We start from the raw sequence: 23,105 nt of genomic DNA, 5'->3' as shown, positions 1-23,105 counted from the left end.
CTGGCTCGCCCGCCCCTCGCCTCCCACCCGCGCGGCGCCAGCCTACCGTAGCCAGGGGTAGGCAATTGTGGCTCTTTTACAACCTGTGGACTTCAACTTCCAGAATTCCTGAGACAGCTTGGCTGTCTGAGGAATTCTGGGAGTTGAAGGCCAGAGGTTGTAAAAGAGCCACAATTGCCCACCCCTTCCCTAGCCTGAGTTCCGCTGCCTGGGATCCACGTGGGCTCCGGATGCAAGAGAGCAGGATGGAGAAAGCAGCTTCCACCCCTTCACTCACCCTCCCTCTCTCTGCTCTGTTGGATCGCCTGCCATTCGCTTACCCCGCCCACTCCCCATCTATTGCTGCCTCCGATGGCTGGAGGAAAAAAAAAACTTCAAATTCTTGCCTCGGGGCTTCAAAGGGCCGCCCTAGAGCCAGTGCTGCAGCCGAACCCTTTGTTAAATTGCTGGCTTGCCCCGCCCCTCCGCACCACTATTTATTGCCAATAAATAGGGCGAGGGGCGGGGGAGCCAGCAATTTAACAAAGGGTTCGATGTTTTTTTTGTAATTTTATTGGCCCACGGAGCTGCTTCCTTGCAAAGAGTGTTGATTTTTTCCCCCCTAACTATGCTGAGAAACGAAAGTGAAACTGCTTTGCTGTTGCTGCAAGGTTGGAAAATTAGGCAGGCAGAATTCTTTTCTTTTTCCTCACCAAAAAAGGTAGGTGCAAACAATGGAAAATTTAGGGAAAAAGAGGAGAGTTTAGGATTTTAAAACACAAAAGAAAAAAAAGCTCTATTTAACTAGGGAATTGTAATAATTGAGATACTATTAATTGTATATTGTGTTGAAAGCAGAAATGGTTAAGTTGTGGTTTGGAGGAATATATGGGGGAAATTATTTGGTTTATTATTATTGGTAAATATAATTAATGGATTTGTAAGAAATTGGAATGCATGGAAATAATTGGAATATTCATGTTCATATTGATTAATATACAAAAAAGGTAGTTATATAACTAATTGATTTATATTAAAATGTTGAATTCATATTAAACAACTGTAATATTACATAATTAACCAATGTGAGGATGGATATAAAAATAGATGACAATGGGAAGGGGTATAATATAGAATAGAAGGGAAAAATTGAATTTGATTAAGATTAGCGATGAGGATGAGGGTAATATTGGTTTTTTACAAAAATAGATGAGGAATAAATATGGCAAAAAGGAAATATAGAAATTGTAAATTTAATTGAAATGACTAAACACTGTTTAAATTTGTGAACCGGCCAAATACTCTGTTCAAAGAAAATACATTGTATGTTTGTATGTGTGTTTCTAATTATTGTTATTTATTCATATTTGTTCTCTTTTATTCTTTAAAGTTTAACAATTCATTCTTTATCTTAATATCTTTATATTTGTTTGGGGTTGGCTTTCTTCCCTTTCATCTTTTTTATTGTACAGCAATCTTTCTCCTCAAACCTACCACCTCTCTTTTCTTTCCTTCTTACTTTCTCTTCCTCCCCCTCTTCTTCTCCTCCCTATTTCCTCTTCCTTTCTCCTTCTCCTCCTCTCTTCCTCCCTCTCTCTCCTACTCTAATTTCCCTTCCCTTCCTTCATCCCTCTCTATTGCTGTATCCTTTTATGCATATGGACTACTCAGAGGGCTGAAAAAGTTATTTCTGACTGGTCCTCGCACTTTTGATCAGTCCTCGAACTTACGACTGTCCTCACATTTTACATTTTTGCCCTATCTTGTCACCATGGTGAAGAAAAGCAGTTGTGAAATGAGTGACATGGTTGTTAAGAAAGCTGCACGGGCATAAATGTGAGGATGGTCATAAGTGTGAGGACCGGTCAAAAGTGCGAGGCCCAGTCAGAAATGACTTTTTTCAGCCCTCTGAAAAAAGTCTATGCACATAGCCACGCCCACCCGGTCACATGACGAGCTACCCACGCCCACAGTCACGTGACCAGCTAGCCACGCCCACCCAGTCACATGATTGCCAAGCCACACCTCCAACTAAGCCACACCCACAGAACCTGTTGTTAAAAAATTGAATCCCACCACTGGTGAAAGGGCCTCATAAATGGAATAGCCTAGGGCCTCTTTCAATCTAAATCCGGCCCTGTTCCTGGGGTTCAGCTTGGGTGGCCAAAAGGCAGTAAAACTTCGCCCCAACTCTGGCTGGGATAAAGCGCCCCTCCCAGCCTGCCACTGAGAACAGGCCAGCACAGCCCCTCCCCCTTCCCGGCCGCTTCCTTACCCCTCGGTGGTGTCTCGATGCGTGAGGAGCTGTGCTCTCCTCCGACCCTCCTGGGGCAGCTTGCCTCCCTGATGGCGGCTCCTCCTCCTTTTCCTCTGGCTGCTTCAGCATCTTGGCCGGAAGTGGCAGCATGAAAACTGCTGCCGTCCCCTTGCAGTGGCAAGGGCAGTGGCTGCGGCAACCACTCACCCACCCAGCAAACCCTGCCCCATGCACCCAAGCTGTCCAGGGTCTCTGAACCATGGATGTTTGTCAGTGCTGCAAGCTGCAGGATTGGGGCCGCACAAGAATCCCGCTAGGGCAGGGAGGGAGGGAAGCCCCAGCCTGCTTGTCCTGGCTGGTAGCTCTGCTCGCCTTGTTCTTCTGGGTTCTGGCACACCAGCTATCTGGTCTTCATGCATACAGGAGTGCCAGAAACTGAAAGACCAGCCTCAAGGTGCACATGTGCATGCTGGGAAGATGATCTTTCGGCTTCCGGCACACACATGCGCGCTGGCCAGCTTGTCTTTGCATGCGCATCAGAAACCGGAAGATTATCTTCCCAGCATGCGCATGCACCCTGGCCAGCTGCTCTTTCGATTTTTGCATGCGTGAAAACCAGCTGGCCAGTGCGCTGGAACCCGGAAGAGTATGGGCAACGGCTCCATGTGCCCAGAGAGATGGCTGTGAATGCCACTTCTGGCACGTGTGCCATAGGTTCACCATCATGGCCCTATACTCTTTCTTCTACTATTGCTACTATACAATTACTTTTCTACTATTACTTTTAGCAGCATAGAGGATTTTCTTCCTCTCACAGACACTGGTCTATCCTTAATTCTTCTCTGTGTTTTCTTCTACTTTTTTCTTATTTATTAATGGACCTTCCCATTTTGTGCGGCACTTTGCTATGTCTCTTCTTTTTCTTTTGGACCATTCAGCCACTGTGAAGGGGGAAAAACGCCCTTTCTTTGGCTGCTTTGTTGCTGGTTGCAGAGTTCCAAAACACACATCTCCTCCCCACCTGTTTCAAGGTTGCAGCTTTTATAGACAACTCTGGGGAGGGGTGGAAAGCAGCCCAGGTGCCTGCAATTTTTCCAAGTGGCCTATTCTCCTGCTCTTCTACAATATCCAAATAGTTATATTGGGATTATTGCCAGAGGTATTTCCACAATGGAATCATTAGGCAATCCAGCTCTGACTTACTTTCAAAATGTTCTTCCTGACTAGCTTCCTATGTCCATATCAAGGACCTTATTCCCAACTAAAACCTAGAACAATCCCAGGAGGATATTTTAGAGCCCATGAAATTAGTCAAGGAGAAAAAGGATGGGTAGGCTTCAGTAGTGGGTTTCAATTTTGGTTGCTACTGGTTCGCTTGTGGGGTTCGCTACAGGTTCGCTCACATGCGCAGAGACATCTGGATGGGTGAGAGGAGCCTCCCGCTGCCGCTACCAGTTCACCCGATTCAGGGTGAACCGGTAGCAACCCACCACTGGTAGGCTTCTTTAGACATCTATACAGTATTAACAGTGTAGTATGTTTTCCTACTGACTGCACCATCCCATTTTATAAAAACAGAGGAAATATACTAGACCCTGCTAATTATAGATCTGTCAGCTTGCTTGATACAATTGGCAAATTATAAGCTAAATATCCCTACATAAAACTACTGGACCGGGTTGAAAGTGAAAACATTCTTTCTGAGGATGAGGCTCACAGGGGATTGATCAACTCTTGACAGATTCCTGACTGCTCTTTCCCTGTTTAATCAAGAAGTACCCTTCTCAGTCCAAAGATTCTCTTTTTAAGCCTTTCAATTTAAACAGCTTTCAATTTAATTCCAAGGAAGAAGCTGTGGAAAAATCTAAGGAGATCCCAAACAGGATCATTTTCATTAAGTCTCTCCATCTTAACACCACTTTGGGCATCAGATATTCCCCCTGGGGACATTTCTCTGGAGCTATCATTACTCAGAGAAGGGTGAAGCAGTGCTGCCTTCTAGCCCTTTTTAATGTGTAATATTAACTCATTAATCCAGTAGGCCCTGTTACTACTCATCACTCCTCTGTATTACAGGTAGTCCTCGACTTATGATCATTTGTTTAATGACTCTTCAAAGTTACAACCGTACTGGAAACATTGATCTATAATTGGTCCAGGGGTGAAATCCAGCAGGTTCTGACAGGTTCTGGAGAACCGGTAGCGGAAATTTTGAGTAGTTCGGAGAACCGGCAAATACCACCTCTGGCTGGCCCCAGGAGTGGGGAGGGAATGGGGATTTTGCAGTATCCTTCCCCTGCCACGCCCACCAAGCCACGCCCACCAAGCCACACCCACAGAACCGGTAGTAAAAAAATTTGGATTTCACCACTGAATTGGTCTATATTGTACCAGCATATGTGTTCCAGTAGGGATGCTCAGTAGAGTACATGTGCATTATATGTTCCTTCACTGGTCTCTTAACAGGTAGCCCTGGATGACTTTCATTCTGCCCCAAAGAAATTCCTTGGCAGACAGCGTGACTTCTATTTGCTTACTGCTCTAGTCTGACCATTGTTTGCATATATCCTCCTGGGTTGCCCAGACTTGTGTCTCCATGTACCAGCTGTCTCTCCTTGCAACTGTAGAATGTATTCGTTTCCTTTCCTTTTAGCTTCATGAATTTGTGTATATATGTCTGTGTGTACTGAGTAACGCTGATCTCAGGAATAATAATCAGGAAGAAGTTCCCAATAGTTGGGTCTGTTTAGTAGTGAAAAAGTGATTAGCAAACTTTTAATAGCTGTATTCAAGCAAAGCCATCTGTTGTAGAGCGTTTCAATTGAATTTCTGTATTGAGAGGAAAGTTCAACTTGATATCTTGATCAGTCTTTTGGTGACGCGATACTGTATTTAATGATTCATAGAGGCTTGATGTAACATTATGTGTGAACCAGATCAAAATGGCTTGCTTAGTAAATGATTTTTTTAAAAAAAAATTGCCTTACTATTATGTGTAACTGTAAACTATCTGAAGTTATTATTCCTCTCTAACATGCATAATTTATATCTTTGTGTTATATTTCATTGGTAATATTAATGCTCACTTTTCCAATTTGTCAGAACTGATTCCTATTTGCTCAGTGTCCTCAGCAGTTTTCACTATTTATATAATTTGGCATCACATCAACAGACTTGGTTGGAGGTGCGGCGGCTCAATGGCTTAATATCATGGAGGATGGTCTCTGACCCAGTGGTTCGAGTCCTAGCACTGTGTGGCAAGATGAGCGCCTGTCACTCATCTCAGCTTCTATCCTAACAATTTGAAAGCATGTTGTATGCAAGTAGACAAATAGGTACCATTTCGGTAGGGAGATGAGTTGGTGCTCCATGCAGGCAGTCAGATTCCTGCTGGCTTTGAATCTTCCAGTTATGGCACTCGTTTCTGAGGTGGTTCTGGGGAAGAGAAGGGGCTCTTGGATGACACTGAAGGAAGAGCCACTCGTCTTTCTTTCTGGTGCGAAACCAACTCACCCTCCTGGGGTGTACCTTGGGAAGCACGCGAGTGTATCCTGTTAGGAAATGGTTATTGCCTAATTGATTGGCCAGGAAATATATAAGCCAACATTGTATGTTTGTATTATGTGAATGTATTATGTAGTTTTAAAAACTGTGCTGAGTCATTCTACATCCTGATTGGCTGAGCTCTGTAGCCAATGTATTTAAGGAGAGCTAAATTATGGTTAGTGTGGACACTATGCCATTTTTACATGCTGCTACGCTGTAACTCTTTTTGATCTCTCTGTATGGTCAATTGTTTGATCATGATTATTTATTTACTGCTTTCTGATATTTATTGAACTGTTTTTATATTGTTCCTGATTGTTCTTTGTATTTTTCTACAAACTGGTAAGAAGATTTTATATCCCTGGATTGATCTTATATTGCACTTTATATGGCTAAGACTTGGATTGTTAAAGGACTATGATTTTGCTTTTCCCTAAAAGTAAAACACTATAAAACCCAGTTTGTCTGTATGTTATTCACAATTACTCTAAAAACGTTTCAGTGCGTAAAACTCTAACAGTACTCTGCTTTATAAACCACAACTTCGGGTGTAACTCAACAATATCCTTAACATATCCTACAAAAGAGCTGGTAAACTGGCAGCCAAACTGCTACTCTGAATTAGCATTGTGGTCTCCTGTCTAATGTAACAATTCCATACAACAACAGCAGCAGCAACAACGGTAGTAGTATTACTAGTATTAATAGTAATATTTGGCCATCTTACTGCTGGTTCTTACATACGGTTCATTTCTGGACATCTTATAAAGTATCCGCCCAATATCAATCTGTTGCGATATCAATATTTACTGTTGTAAAATTTGTGTTTTCAAACTTAAAAGTAAAACACTAGTTATATGACGGTTACCATCTGTATACTTAATAAAAGCCTTCTGTTTTTAAATTCTCCATTATATTTGCTACAGCTCAGCCAAAATACAAGAAGCAAAGTGTTCAAAAAAAAATTGTATTGTTTTAATTCAAAATGCTTTAATGCCAGCAAGTGACACATATGGAAACTTTCACCATGGAAATTATTTGACAGCACAGTTCCATAGAGTTGCCCAATGTGGGTTGAAGAAAAAATCTGGAAAAACAATAGAGGGCAACCAAGAGATATAGAAAATATTTTTTGTTGACAACTCATGGTTGTTTATATTTTTGCCATATAAAATAGTGGCCATATAATTGCATGCAGAAGAGAATAGAAGTAAAAAGAAAGAAAAAGAATGACACCATAATTAACTAACTCAATTTATTTTCTGGGAAAGATAAAGGTAAGAAAATAAAATTAACATTTAAGACTTTTTATCATGCCAAAATGTGCTCATGAGTGTAATGGACAAATTATTGTTAAACAGATGAAATAATTTTATAAATTATTTATAGAATAGCATGTAGTATGCGATAGGTTAACAGTAAAATAGATTACAATTTGAAGGAGTTGGGATCGTGAAGTGCCAAATTAATGAAAATAAATGTTCAGCAAGTCAGGTAAAATAAAATTATAAAGAGTAAATTTTTCCCTGATGAATGTATTTGTTATTGAATCTCATTATTTGATTTGGATAGAGGTCACAGAAAAACAGATACTTTGAGAATGCCAAATTTATAATAAATGTGTTATTTGTCTCATGGTACAAATAGTAGGAAAAGCTGGTATGAAGTGTATTTACCAGTGGCAGAAGTTTAAATGAATTCTTTAATCAAGGGAGATGCAGTTTTATTCTGAGATGAATATGTAGATATCCAAAAATCCTAATATAATATATTTAACAGTTTGGAAAACTAGCAACAAGAAAGATAAAAGACTTTATCTATAATATACAATATAGCCTCTTTTTTATTATGGATCAGATCCAGCATATATAATGAAGTGAAAATATAGATTGAAGAAAAATCTGATGCGGTCTGCATGTTTTAAAAAAACATTGAACGGTAATGGGAAAATATTGTCCAAGTGTCACTGAAAATGCAAAAGCACATATCAACATGAAATCACAGGTTCACAGATGTTTTTTTAAAAATAATTAGAGAAATATCTCTCCTATGTGATGAAGAAGGCAGAAAGAAATAGTTCAAAGAGCTTATTTTACTTGTATGTTTCCGTATAAGTGTCTCCATCTTTCTTATTCATTGAACTGCATTGGGAAAAAAGCTTCAGATGTCATTTTCTATTATTAATGTTTCTGTCTTTTCCTATAGAGTTTCCGTAAATTTCCTTTCACCGCAAACCCAAAACCACTAAGTCAAAATAGCTGCAAAACACCAGCCCTGCTTTTTAGGTGCTTTCCCTCAAATCATATAAAATTGATCAGTACATTTATATGATCCAATACTATGTGCCTCCTTGCCTAAAGCATGATTAATATTTGCAAAACACTGGAAAGTACTGTATCACATACAATAAGGACAGAGAAGGAACCTTGTATATTTCAGTTACGTCAGTTAAACATACAGTATATGTCAGGAAATCAGCCGTGTTATAGTTCATGACTCATTTTACTTGGGCAGGTCCCTATGATATGAATTGTATTGATTATCTGAAGATTGAGAAATGTAGGAGATAAAACTTGTGGTTTTTCCCTCAAAATGCATATGCCTTGTTATTTGATAAGTTAATTCTAGTCCACTGTAATTTCATATTCCGTTTAAGTCTTTATTTTTAAGTGTATGATACCGGTGTCCAGCTGTATGAATAACCTCTAGTTGAAAGAGCATATTGTCAGCTAGGGTAAAATGAATGAATAGTGAAAGTGAACTCTTAGAATGTTATGTAACAGGTCTGCTTAGAAGAGCTGAAAATTAACATGAGTATCAATAAGACATTAATAATTCCTTCCTTGGAACGGAGTGGTGTGATTCTTTTTTAAACTTTATTACTGGAGTGGAAAATGATACTGGCAACGATACTGCAGGTTTTTTTTAACTGAAACTATTCATTTTGAATAGTTTAAATAGGATTTAAAAGTGGGGGGAAAAGTGCAGAAGTAGATTTAAGTTTTTAAAAAGCAGGTTTTAGTTGACCATTAGGAAATCCCTACTATTAAGGGAGATGGTGATGAGTGTCACTTCTCCGGATGTGTTCCGGTGGAGGCTAGGAAACCATTTGTTGGGGATGTTTTAATTTCAGTTCCTGTAGGGAGCAGGGAATTGGACCCAGTAGCTATACAACTGGTTTCAGCTATATGATTGTACAATTCTAATAAATATTTTATTAATTTTACTTAGTCAAAATATCATAGATAATTTCTTCTCAATGTGTTCAGTCATAATCATGGTTTTTACAGTAATGTAAAGATTGCCCTATTTTTAGAAGATGAGGGAAGTGTGTCACTCCATAGAACAGATACCAGATGTTACTGAAAGCTCTTACAATTAGATGATCTCAAGGGGATTTCTTGGTTTCACTCATTTGCCACTGCAAGCATTCTCAGTCATGGAGGAGAATATTCCTAAGGTTTTTCGGAACTCTTAGGATCAGTTCATGCAAATGGAGTGCTTTAAAGTTTTCTAGCACTCTACAAATAGACAATATGATTGCAAAGTTCTACACATCCTCATAGATTTACTTCATGGTCACCATGGGCAATGCTTAATGCAGAGGATATCTGTTCAATCTTCCTCATAGAAGTAACAGTGAAAAAGATGGACTAAAAGATCATGAAAGCTTTTGCAGGAATGGAATCTTCTAGAAAAAACAACTTCGGTTTCGTAAAATAACGGAAATGATACTTTGTGAGTAAATATCAAACTGCATTAAAGCAAGTACAATCTAATCCTACCTTTACTTTTCTTTTCTTTTACTGAGAAAAAGAATTCACAAAGATAGTTAGGGAAGTTGAATAAAAAATGCAATCACATCCCATATTTAATCCTGTTTACAGGATTAAAATTAAAATTATATGTTTTGAAATACTGAAATGGTCAAATATATATTTGACTATCTTTAGCTAGTTGTAAGAACATCAGCTAAAATGTAGATTTGTGAAAAGGAAGGGCAATTCTCTTGTATCAAGGAAGCTGTTCTATAGGGTTGTAACAATCATTAATTGCTTTAAATCCTAATAATCCAAGTCTGCCTCTTAACCATTTTTCTCAGCCACTTCTAAAGCCATTAGCAAAGTATCCCTCAATTAGCAGACTAGGGTAAATTCTGAAATGGCTCTCTCACTGCTTTATAGAACCGTCTTAAAACAACCACACTGCCCGCCTCCCCACACTGCTTTCCTGGACTGGGTTTTCGTATTTAGACTGAAATTAGCACCTCCCTTTGCCAGAGATGCCCAATAGTCTGCCTTTATACCTGTGCCTGCCATGCTGTGTATAAAATTAATCAGGGCCAGTTCCTGGGTGGCTACAGAATGATGAAGACCCACAAGTTCATTTTTTAAATTAAGTTTTTCTTTTCTCCTATATAGGGACACCGCTGCTTCCCCATATGGCTTTGGCAAAGCCATCCCTTGATTTTTTCCCTCTAAATTAAATTTCCCTAATTAAATTTGCGTCCATTTTATCAGCTGCTGCTTTGCAGTATTTTGCGAAGCCCCTGAGGGGCCCAAAGCACGCTCGGTCAGTGTAAAGAACTGCTTCTCCCCTCTCTCTCATTTGTCATTGTGACAACACACAGCCACAAGGAAGCGAGGAAAAGGCGGATGGCAAATACCATCCCTTGCAAAGCATCTGTATCTCCAGGCATCCTAGTGACTGACCTCGCTAGAAAGCCAAGTCTGTGCTGAGCCAACCTGCTGAAAGGATGCTTTCTCCTTCTGTGTAAAAGTCCCCTGAGTCCCAAAAATCCCAAGGTGATTACAGACGCAGGGAAGAGGGAAGCTACAGAGTCTGTCAGGTTACCCAACAGGACGCCAGATTCCACCCGCTGGGGGATTAACACTCCTATGCTGAGGCTCAGGGGATGATGCAATCTTGCTGGTCAGTAGGCTGAGGGGAAGCCACAGGAAGGATAGGTTTGCTTGCATCTGGTAGCAGAGCGTGACGAGCGTCCCCTCAAAGGATTTACAACTGTGACATCTTCAGCTCCTTGCTGACTGGCACCCGTGCCTTGGAGTCTCCAGCTGCCTGAGCAGCTTCTCTGAACGGCATCCCAGCAGGTGTTACTCCACTACAGGGAAATGCAAGCATTTTTATAAGCTCATTGTTATGTTGGAAGCTGGTCGCTAATAGAGGCACATTGAAGTACCTCACAGATATTCATTCCGTGCTAACTAGTGTGATATCATTGAGGCTAGACAAAAACAAAAGCAAGCAAGTAAAAATAAATAAATAAGTGGCTTTGTTAGCTTTTCCATTAGATATGATGCCACAGAATTTCTATCTAGATGTAAATGTATAACATGCTCTTCTACTCTGGTATGCAGAATAGAAAAAATGCAGTGCAGGAAACAAAAACAACTATGCTATCTTGAAAAAACAAGATACACAACAATAATAAAGAGTCACCAACAGAAGTAACATCAATAAGTTCCATTAAGAATTAAAATAGGCCCAGGTGAAATACATTGCCAGAATCTGAGAATCTTCCATTTCTGAAGGGGGACAGGCAAGAAGAAAATTTGACCAATGAAAAAGTATTCTAGAATTACAACATTAAATATTTAAAAAGGAAGATCTATCTCTCATGTCCCTCGCCCCCTTTCTCTGTTTGGGTGATATTTTTTTTAAATTGGTTGCTTCTGCTGCTTTGAGGGAGAACTATAGCTGTCATCGTTCAAATGTGACAGTCAACCTGCTCTGAAATGCTCCCTTCTTATTGATTTCCCTCAACTGATTGCAGAAAAAAGTACATGTGTTCTTGCACAAGGAGAAGAATTAAACACGAAAGTGAGGATAATGTTGCAAGAGTAGAAAAGCTGTTGTCTCATAACTCTTTGTAAACATCAGCTGACCTCTCAAAGTGAAAATAAAAGTGACGGGACTTTTGCAATGAAAACTTTGCAAAAAGCAAGACACAGAATGGGTACTATTTAAAGCACCTCAGCAAGAATGCTGAACTGATATTTATCAAATTATAATATCCAATATATAATTATAATTATACTAGTAAGAGACAAGCCAAACATATTAGAACGGGCAGAATTCAGGAACTCCTGTATTGTACAATATTAGATTTTTGTCAGTGTTGATGTGAACAAGATGGGAGCTGAGTTGCCATCTATTATCTTTCCTAGCTGGAGAATGGCATGGAGAGAAAAAAAAATCCCCCCCCCCCGCTGGTAATAAAAATGGCTTCATTCTCTCCAACAGAGCCTGTTTGCTAGGCCCATCCTATAAAAACAGAAGGTACAAGAAGTAATGCCTATTGCAATGTTTTCCTCCAGACCTTGAGATGGGAGGAAATTATATTAATGGGAGATTCTGTCCTTGTAGTGTTCTTGCTGTGCTTCTGGAACAAGGTCTGCAGATATGATGTCCTTGCACAAGGGTAGCAGCTCAAGGTGCTGGTGAAATTGCAGGTGAAACTGCTGTGACTCTTGTTTTCTGTGTGCAGGTCTTTCTGTTCTGACTGAATGGGTCCAATAACCAGTACTTGCTCTTGCTTAGATTGTCTGGATCTGGGTCAGAAGGAATCTTGAGGGCATGTGGATGAGTGTTGGGGAAAGGAACAGCCTTGAGAACCTACTTCTAGCCAGTGGTGGGATTCAAATAATTTAACAACCAATTATCTGCCCTAATGACTGGCTGAGTGGGCGTGGCCATGGTGGGTGTGGCCAAGGGGTGTGAGAGGCAGCACTCGGCCTCCTGCATGCCCCTGGGAGCAAAAACAGGGCATGGGGGGGGGGCTGCGCTGCCCCCGCCCCCATTTTGGGCCTAGTAGGCCTCCCTGCAGCCTCCTGGGAGCGAAAATTGGGTGCGTGAGGCACACTGCACCCCCCATGCCCCGGTTTGGGCCTAGGAGGCCTCCATGAAGCCTCCTGGGAGTGAAAACGGGCCACGGGGGGTGCGCCACACACCCCTATGCTCCATTTTGGACCTAGTAGGCCTCCCTGCACTTACCTGGGAGCCAAAATGGGGCGCGTGAGGACTCCTGGAAGGGGCAGGGCGGGAAGGGGCAGGGCCAGGGCCAGCCAGCAAGTTAACTACCAGTTCACCCGAACCGGCCCGAACTGGCTGAATCCTACCACTGCTTCTAGCCAAGGAGAAAAGGGTCTTCCTAAGATGTTGCTCTGTCTTTCCTTCACCACCTTCAGCCACTACTTCACAATTTGAAGTAATGAATACAGTGAATGAAGTCTATTGATAGCAAGGAATGAAAGAAATAAGCGGCTGCTCCTGGGGTGACAGGAAATATGGAAACTGACCAGTGTATTTGGCAGCAAGATATTTGAAACTTTCTGTGGTTCTTGGCAGTAAGACAGAGATGCAGGCAGAAGAATGAGGCAGGGAAAGCAATTAAAGTTCAAGGTTGGATGTTTCCAAGAATGACCAGATCACACATGGAGGTAGGACAATGGTCATACCAGGTGCGTGAAAATTCCCACTGATGGAGCTATAGGAATGTCAGCTTCAATGAGGTTTTTAAGCCACAATCATTTAGGAGTGGCTCAAGCAGATACCTCCCTGATTCACTGGGGATAGATAGATAGATATTAAAAAGGGAGATAAAAGCTATTACAAACTAATATAAAATAAGAATAATAGAAAAAAAAAAGAAATCAGAAAAGAGCTAAAAGTGAAAAAAGAAGAGAAAAAGGAAAAACAGAAAAGAAACAAAAAAGATATAAAGAAGTGACTTTCAATATTCTTTATAGCAGCTAAAGTACAATTATAAATCTACTTATTTTAAGGTTACAACCCTCTTCTTTCTATAATCTATCCTGTCTAGTCATCAAAATCATATATAATAAGTTCATTTTTTTCTGTTTTAAAAGTAGTTTTAGTCTTTCTGTGGAGTTGAATTCCTAGTCTGGTCCACCTAGTGGAGCAGATATCAGTTTGCTTCAACAATTTCTCATTCATCCAGGTCATGATTGTCCCATGTGCAACCATGTGCTTTTATTTTAAAGGCAACTGAACTTTCTGGGTTTTCTTTCTTTTCTTAAATGTCTTGAACATGATGTTGGAGACACAAGGCATTTAGCCAAGCAGTAGAGAAAATAGTGGTACTGTAGCTAAGGATATTTTAAAGGAAACACATTGTCTAGAACCCTTTTCAATATGGATTCAGACCTGGATTTGGCAAGGAAATGTCCTTAGTTGGGGAATTGATGAGCTCTACAAGAGATGAGATGGAGCAGACACTACCTAGAGCTTCATGGATGTCTCAGTAGCTCTTACTATGTTTTTCCACCTTAGGCAAAAACATAGAACAGGAGATGACAGAGTTGCATATAGGTTCCAGAAAGCCATTGGCACAGCTCCCAGGGCAATTCTAAAGGTTTCCCGAAAATTGTAATGCTTATATCATAGAAGGGGAAAATACCAAAACATGAGGAAAAGCCATATTTATTGTATTATTCAATGTAGTTTGATTTCAAATTAAGTTTATATGTAATTAAATTACATTTAGTTTTAATCCTGGGCCCTTCTATTTTTTGGAATAAGGAAAACTAAGGAAAAGATAGTCAGTGCTTCTGTACCCAAGGCCTACATTCTGCAAGCACACATACAGGCTTATATTCTTTCCATATAACAAAGATATATTGCGCACATAGACACATCTATGCGTACTCGTACATGAGGATGTAAAAATACATATATGCAAAGAGAGAAAGCACACACAATTCCCCCATAGCTCAAAAAAGGGAACTATGAGCAATGGGGAATGTATTTGTGATGGAAAGGATGAAACACAGGAGTATCCCAACTCACATAACTACTTTCCAAAGCAATATTACAAACATTTTAAAGTTTATCAAACTTTGATGGGCTGTTGGAGATTATGGTGGGATCACCTCGCCTCTCCCTGTTCTATATCCTCTTCCTCAGCATGGTCTGGGCCTCTTAACCAACCAGCTGTTTAGGTGGTTGCTGGGAACTTGAATGTTTGGGAGATAAAGGCAGGACTGGGCTTCAAAAATTTTAGCAATGGGTTTTCTGTCCCGTTGCTGTGTGGGCGTGGCCATGGTGGGTGTGGCCTAGTCGGCCTCCTGCACCATGGAAGGGGGAGCATTTTTGCCCTTCCTGGGCTCTGGAGACTTTCCTCGAGCCTCTGGGAAGGCGAAAACATCCTCCCCAGGTTTCCAGTAGGCCTAATAAAGAAAGTTCTGCAACATAAAAAACACAGAATACTTTCTATAAAGGCTGTTTCCCAATCATTTGGGTTTTTACTTCCCTCACTCTACCCTACAACTGACAGCAGAAGCAGAAGTAGTTTTTAGCACATAGCAGCCAGCATTTCCTAGACTGGTTGGTTTTTAGAAGAACAGATATAGAGACTGTTATTCAAGCTTCAATATTTCAGCAATATTGTTATTAAAGCTTCAATATTTCAGCAATACACACACACACACACACACACACACACACACACACACACACACAATCATCGAACAGTGACAATAAAACAACTTTGAGCAGTTGCACTACTTAATACCATTTGGGTTGCAGTATAACACTGCTAGTAACCAGCACGTGTGTGTATGTGTGTGTCAGGCATTGGCATAACAAATTTGCAAAACCCGTGCTTATGTTCCCATGCACTAGGAATGAGTCATCTCATTTGGTACTCTACCATTTGATGCATTAGCTGAAAGGTATTATGTGTGAGAATGATATATATTTACTTAAAATAGCAATAGCACTTAGACTTATATACCGCTTCACAGTGCTTTACAGCCCTCCCTAAGCAGTTTACAGAGTCAGCATATTGCCCCCAATAATCTGGGTCCTCAGTTTATCGACCTCAGAAGAATGGAAGGCTGAGTCAACCTTGAACCGGTGAGAATCGAACTGCTGAACTATTGGCAGCCAGCAGTTAGCAGAAGTAGCTTGCAGTACTGTATCTAACCACTGCGCCACCATGGCTCCTAAAACCTTGGTGGTGTTTATCCCTGTTTTACCCACTGGATGCTGCAAAGTGAAAAAAATATGCATGTGCGGCGACAGGATTTTAGTTATTCAGCTGTACCCCCCACTGGAGGAACAAGAGAATTCTCTTTGTACTAAGTGGACCTGAAATATTGCTGGAATCTTATGTGGTATAATATTGTATTAACAAAGCACAGATATCAACTTCAGTTTTGATGCAATCACGGGAATATTTAAGTTCCCAAATATCTGTCTGTCACATGCATATTAAAGATGTGGAAACTCCTACAGTCCTATCTCAGAAGGCTGAAGTTCATAAGGGGAAGAGAACTGGCCTTTGGATGACCAATCTGACTGTTGACTTGAATGATTAATCATATAGAATGGTGAGACCACACAGAAGACTTTCCCAAATACAGTATATTTGCTATATATGTAGTTATAGAGACACCACTTTGTGTTGGCTTAAAAAATGCAATCACTGCTGGAAACAAATGAGTCAATCCTTCAACTACTTCTACCTGAAGTAGTTCTATCCCCAAGATGCAAGGGACCTGGGATAAAATACATGGCTTATTCATTGTTTCTTTTCACAAAAATCAGTTTGGAAAAGATCATGCAATACAGCAGGGGTAAAATGTAAAATTTGTTACTACCGGTTCTGTGGGCGTAGCTTGGTGGGGGGGTAATGTGACTGGGTGGGCGTCGCCAACTTTTTTTTTTTTTTTAACTTTTCAAAGCATTTTTTCTAATGCTTTGAAAAGCCTCTCTGACGATCAGGCAACTCAGCTGGGATCCTCAGAGACTTTTCAAAGCATTTTTTTACCACCTCTTCGGCCAAGAGGTTGCAGAAAAAAATGCTTTGAAAAGCCTCTGATGATCCCAGCTGAGCCGTGCAATCATCAGAGGCTTTTTTTTTTTACTTTTAAAAGCATTTTTTCGTCGGAAGAGGTTGTAGAAAAAATGCTTTTAAAAGTAAAAAAAAAAAAGCCTCTGAAGATCATGCGGCTCAGCTGGGCATGGTGGGGGGGGGCACAGGGATTTTTGCTACCGGTTCTCCGAACTACCCGCTGCCATCGCTACTGGATCGGGCGATCCGGTCCGAACTGGGAGCATTTCACCCCCACAATACAGGTAGTCCTCAACTTACAACCATAATTGAGCCCAAAATTTATGTTGTTAAGTGAGAAATTTGTTAAGTGAGTTTTGTCCCATTTTATGACCTTTTTTCCCACATTTAAGTGAATTGCTGCAGTTGTTAAACTACAGGTTGTTACGGTTGTTAAATGAATCCAGTTTCCCCATTGACTTCGCTTGTCAGAAAGTTGCAAAAGGCGATCACATGACCCCGGGACACTGCAACCGTTATAAATGTGAGTCAGTTGTCAAGCTTCCGAATGTAAATTATGTGACCATTGGGGATGCTGCAATGGTCATAAGTGTAAAAAATGGTCAAAGATCATGTTTTTCAGTGCCGTTGTAATTTCGAACGGTCACTAAGCAAACTGTTGTTAGTTGAGGACTCCCTGTGTAACTGTTCAAAGTACAAGGTTCACATTAGAGAACTTCTTCAGTGCTGAAGGACTTTGATGGTTGTGACAAAAGAAGGCATATCACTGCATAAGCTAACGCACACGACACACACACACACTTTAAAAAAAGGAGATATGAGGCATTTCACTTTAGAGGGGAAAAATAATGACCTCCATACTAACTCAGCTGAGACTGTTCCCACTTTTTCTGATTCTAGAAAGGATCCCATGTTGCACCTCTTAAGTTCATCTCTTAGACCAATGGTCGTCAACCAGTGGTTTGTGGATCCCTGGGGGTTTGCTATGTCATCACAGGGGGTCCATGAACGTTTGAAGAAATGTTGATATACTGTAAATTTTGAGTTAAGTCTTGGGGTCCAATTATGATTGTAAGTCAAGGACTACCTGTACTTTACTGCTAGAGGACTGAGGACTGCTACTTGTAGCATAGTGCACAAAATACCCTCTCATCTTTTTCTTTTTTTTTAATTTGATTTATATGCCGCCCTTCTCCGGAGACTCAGGGCGGTTTACAGTGCGTTAAGCCTTCATACTTTTGTATATTTTTATACAAAGTCAGCTTATTGCCCCCACAAACTGGGTCCTCAATTTACCTACCTTAGAAAGGATGGAAGGCTGAGTCAACCTTGAGCCTGGCGAGATTCGATCTTACTTTAATTGCAGACAGCTGGTGTTAAATTACAGTGCTTAGTCTGTTGAGCTATCCAGGCTCTTATATATCTTATATCTTTGAAGTAGCAAAGAGCAATGCTGATGATCCATGTCAACTGTTGACTTGAGAGGGCAAAACTAAGCAAGAGATACTCTTTTATCGTTGCCCTGCAATTTTTTTAATGGAACCTTTTCCATTAAGCCTCCTTCTAGAAGGCTTCCTGACTCACTGGGGCCATACTGATGCTTTTGCTATCCGCTGCTGACCCGTGGCCTCTCCAGCTCATTTAGAACCTGCTGTTAATAATGAAGGCTTTGCCAATGCAACATCCTCCAAAAGAAAACTGAAGCGTCTTTAAATACATCTGCAGAGGTCAAGGGCATCTTTCCCTCCACCTGTGCAGCAGCCTCCTCAGTAGCTGTTGCCCAGCAACACCTCCCAATGTACCAGCAATACATGGCTCTGAGCTCCAGATTCTGTCTTACTTAAAGCAGGTGTATTGCGTGCTCTTGGTTTGCCCTCAGGAAGTTATCAAAGGTTGGTTGCTGGGGTCAGGTTTCTTTTATTTGTGTGTTTTGGGGGCCATCATGACTGCGGGATTCAACCTGGGGTTAAGTTGCACTAGGAGTTTGGTTGCAAATCAGTGCTGTTCCATTAAAGGAGATTTAGCCAGCACCTGACCTTCAGCAGCTCGACAGATAGTAGTTCACCTGCTACAGTTCTGTGTGGCAAACTGCTATTAAAAGCACACAAGCAGGGCTGAAATAAAACAGTGAAACTATATTTGCAGATTATTATTATTATTATTATTATTATTTGTGGGGAGGGGTTGTCTTCAAGTCAGTGTTAATTTGTGGTGACTGCCTGAATTAGTTTTCTAGACGAGAATTCAGAAATGGTTTGCCATTGTCTGCTTCCTAGGGCTGGAAACGTATGGCTGGTACAAAGTCACCCAGCTGGCTTTGTGCCTAAAATGGGACAAGAACTCAGTTTCCTGGTTTCTAGCCTTATGCCTTAACGGAACTCTCTCTTTCATATTTGCAGAATATCCTCAACAATAAATTAGCCATGTGTTTGGTTCAGTGTGCCAGGCAACTCCAGAAAACTGGATGTATTGAATTGACTATAATTCATTTAACCACAGGTAAGCCTATCTGCAATTATAACCAGAATCAATCCACATCCATGACATGAGAGGTCTGAGATCAGTAAGTGCTGTTCCAAAACTGAACTTTTCTAGAGAACCTTTGGGGAATAAACTCCTTAGATGTCTTAATTTTTGGAATCATTGGGCATTATTTTTAGCATTGTGTTTTAACTTCATATTCATGGGATGTTTCTGCTGTATTTTGGCGTATAGTAAGCCACCATGAGATGTCAAAATTTATTTCATAAACAATGAAGCTTGATATAAGAGGCACTGGAAATTCTGCCTGTATAATCCAGGGAGAACACCTTTCAAAAGTAGACTGATATGCCTAGATTGCTCACAGAGAAATGGATAGAAATAAGTACCCAGAATTCATACCTATTCTTAGGAAATGGTCTAATATGAGATTATCAGTCTATCCCATATGGCATTGCCCATGACAGCAGCTTCCCATTGTTTCAGACATAATTTGTTCACAGTCTTATCTGAAGATGCTCACTAGGGCTTTGCTGCTGAATTACAGCAAATTCTAATACTTTACTTCGCTTTTGCCTTATTCCTCTTTTCCTTTTCTGTTTCCCTGTTTCCTCTTCCTTCCAAGAGCTACCACAGTGCACAGCTGGAAATAGAAAACATATTGTTGATATTACCAGCTCAGAGAAACTAAAACAGGTGTTTTAAATAAAGAAAATATTTGTAGCTCAAGGTTGAAATGAGGGATCCTTGGTGCTCCCTGAGTTGGTTGTTTTCTTGTAGACATTACACGAACTAGGTAACATCATAAGTACTAGTAAGGAGGGGTAAGGACCCCACCTCCTTACTAGCACTGATAATGTTACCTAGTTTGGGTAAGGGAATGATTGCAAGAAAACAACTAAACTCAGAGAGCATAACAGACTCCTCACAGGAGTTTTCTTCTGTATATCTTGTACTCTTAGTTACATCAAGCTAAGATTTAACTTTTCAGCTTTAAATCTCATTATGGATTTATTAATTTATTGTAGATTGTCTAAAGAAACTTCATTTATCTGTATTATAAATTAGTAAATTAATCACATGTGTTCTTCTTTTTCAGTTCTGACACAGCTTCCAGAAATTAAACTGCAATAAGGTATGACTCAGTAGCATTTCTTTGCAAGTAGAATTGCCAAAAATTCTTTCTTGCTGTTCCTGCTTTTCCATTTTCTTCTCTTACATGATTACTTTTAATTTTTTTCTAGACCATAGACAAAATGTCAAGTTTGACCCAGATGGAAAATCTTGCCTGGTAGACTTCATGGTCTCATGAAAAAAGACAAATAAGAAAAAAAAACTAACAATGATGAAATAAACAGTAATAATTAAGACCAGAGTATACCCTGTGGGGAAAATGTCTCTTTACGTCTCTTCTAAAAAGTCACCAGAAATATTCAAGTTTGATCATTTCACAGCTATGTGATAACGTAGGTGCAGGGAACAAGGAATACAATGAGAAAGTTAAATGATGTAATTTACATGGATTAAATGTCTATGGAGATTTTCAGTCATCCAGGTCATGGTTGTCTCAAAGATGCTTTTCCAAGAGGCCACTGGACTTTCTGGTTTGTTTGTTTTTTAAATTTGATTTATATGCCGCCCTTCTCCGGAGACTCAGGGCGGCTTACAATGCGTTAAGCAATAGCCTTCATACTTTTGTATATTTATACAAAATCAGCTTATTGCCCCCACAAACTGGGTCCTCAATTTACCTACCTTAGAAAGGATGGAAGGCTGAGTCAACCTTGAGCCTGGTGAGATTTGAATTTACAGTAATTGCAGACAGCTGGTGTTAATCACAATGCTATCAGTCTGCTGAGCCACCAGGCCCTTTGAAGATGTTTTGCTTCTTATCCAAGAAGCTTTTTCAGTTGACGAAGCTTCTGGGATGAGAAGTGAAACATCTTCAAGGAAAAACCAGAAAGTCCAGTGGCCTCTTGAAAAAGCACCTTTGGGATTTACATGGATTAAGCTCTGAGATATGTGGATCCAGGCCCTAGAACAATTATTAAACAATAAAAGCCAGCATATTCAGTAGGACCTGAATGCTAATTGGAAGCTGCTGAAAATGCATTGAGTAGGTTCTTGTCTCAGAAGGTAAGCAACATCACTGCAGCTTTTAAGTTGTTTGGACTTCATGTGTGTCAATATCCTGTGATGTTGGACTGTTTAGGAGAATAGACCAAACCAGGGGAATATGTGGCTTGCATGACAAGAAGAAGAGGGAGGAATGGAGCAGTATACATACAATAAAATAATGTAAAACTGGATTAATGCTTGCTGGCAGAAGAGAAAGCTAAGACTCTATTAAGATGTGCAGGGATTTGCTTAATTTAGTCTGTGGTGCCTCAATGCTTGTCCCAGTCCAGTTGCTCTTGGAAACAAATGATTGGAAATAACACATGGCACTTTGGATCTTCTCACTGGCATTTTGTGTTAGGAGCTATACTATTAGTAAGCATAGAGATTATAAGGCTAGCCTGGGGGGAGCTGAGGTTAGAGCATGGCCGTGATGGTGGTTTTTCTGCACACACGTGAAACAGAAGAACTGAGAGTGTTCCGGTACTGCCTTCTTGTGTATCTTTTCCCTCATGTGCTATATTCATCATCTAAACTTCATTTGGATCCCTTGATCTTAGAAACATGGCAGTTAGCTGCAAATAATATAGGCTTTTTTTTTTTCCAGCAGAGGCTGTTCTGAGGTGAAATTTCCTGCCCAACGGAATTACTTTTTGGGGCTATAATAAGATGCTCTATTTAATCGACTGGCGATCCCAGGGTGAGAGCCTTCTCTGTGGGGGCACCAGCCCTCTGGAATGAGCTGCCCCTAGAGATCCGTATGATCCCCAACCTGCGTACCTTTCGCCGCACCCTAAAGACTCTTTTATTCCAACAAGCCGGGCTGGCCTAATAGGAATTTTTAAATTGGGTGTTTGTTAGTTTTTAATTTCGTGGGCCAAATTTTATATATTTGTTTTTAAATTGTTCTTAAATTTTGTGGTTTATATGTGTTTTAATATGGCTGCACACCACCCTGAGTCCTTTGGGAGAAGGGCGGTATAGAAATTCAATAAAATCTAAATCTATATCTTATCCCCCTTTTCTCTGTTCTCAGAAATGGTTTAACTTGTTTACTACATTTTTGTACTCTCTCTCTTTCAAAAGTAAGCCACCCCACCATCTATTAATACTCATTTTTAAAAAAATTGAAGTGAGAAATCTGTTTTAAAAATAGATACAAAACTGTGGCAGTGATGCTGACTAAACTTTTCTTCCATTGTGCTTCCACGAGATCAAGTGGGAATATATGTTTATGTCATATACTATCTGTCAGGTTGAAAAATGGCCACAGTGAAGATTTGAACCCTGGGCAAAATCTATGCAAAAGCATTACTTTGATAAATTCCCACATAAGAATATAAAAATTCTGCTGATACAGGTGAACCTATCACATAAGTATACAGGTAGTCCTTGAATTAAAACAGTTCATTTAGTAACCGTTCAAAGTTACAACAGTGACTGAGAAAAATGCCAATCATTTTTCACACTTATGATCGTTGCAGCATCACGTGATTTACACTCAGATGCTTAACAACTAGTTCATATTTATGATGGTTACAATGTCCTGGGGTCATGTCATCTTTTGCGACTTCCTGACAAGCAAAACTAATGGGGAAGCCAGATTCACTTAAAAACCATGTAACTAATTTAACAACTACAGTGATTCACTTTTCAAATATGGCAAGAAAAGTTGTAAAATGGGACAAAACTCACTTAACAAATTACCCACTTGGCAACATAAATTCTGTGCTCAATTGTGGTCATAAGTCAAGGACTATCTATATTGTTTTTTTCTAAGGAACCCCAGCTCTATTTGCAAAGTCAGTTTTTTTATTCCTGTCTTCCTCAGTTGATCCTAAACTAATTAGGCAACAATCTTGTTTTTTCCCCATTGACTGTAAAGCT

The 23,105-nt window shown here is 40.2% G+C and overlaps 1 long non-coding RNA gene across 3 annotated transcripts; it reads left to right on the top strand.

The window, feature by feature from the left end:
* Window positions 1-205: 205 nt before the first annotated feature.
* On the top strand, window positions 206-22,223 carry LOC117666104 (uncharacterized). Of its 3 annotated transcripts, none has more exons than XR_015729404.1 (4): window positions 206-700; window positions 19,019-19,118; window positions 20,200-20,235; window positions 21,826-22,223. It is a non-coding gene; the product is annotated as an uncharacterized LOC117666104 (long non-coding RNA). The 3 variants fall into 3 exon arrangements; XR_009621291.2 differs by having other exon boundaries at window positions 20,345-22,223; XR_015729403.1 differs by having other exon boundaries at window positions 207-700; window positions 21,829-22,223.
* The last annotated feature ends 882 nt before the right edge of the window (window positions 22,224-23,105 follow it).

Source organism: Pantherophis guttatus, chromosome 1 (genome assembly GCF_059756535.1).
Source record: "Pantherophis guttatus breed Tessera chromosome 1, ASM5975653v1, whole genome shotgun sequence".
NCBI classification, from domain to species: Eukaryota; Metazoa; Chordata; class Lepidosauria; order Squamata; family Colubridae; genus Pantherophis; species Pantherophis guttatus.
This window is presented reverse-complemented; position numbering and strand designations above follow the sequence as displayed.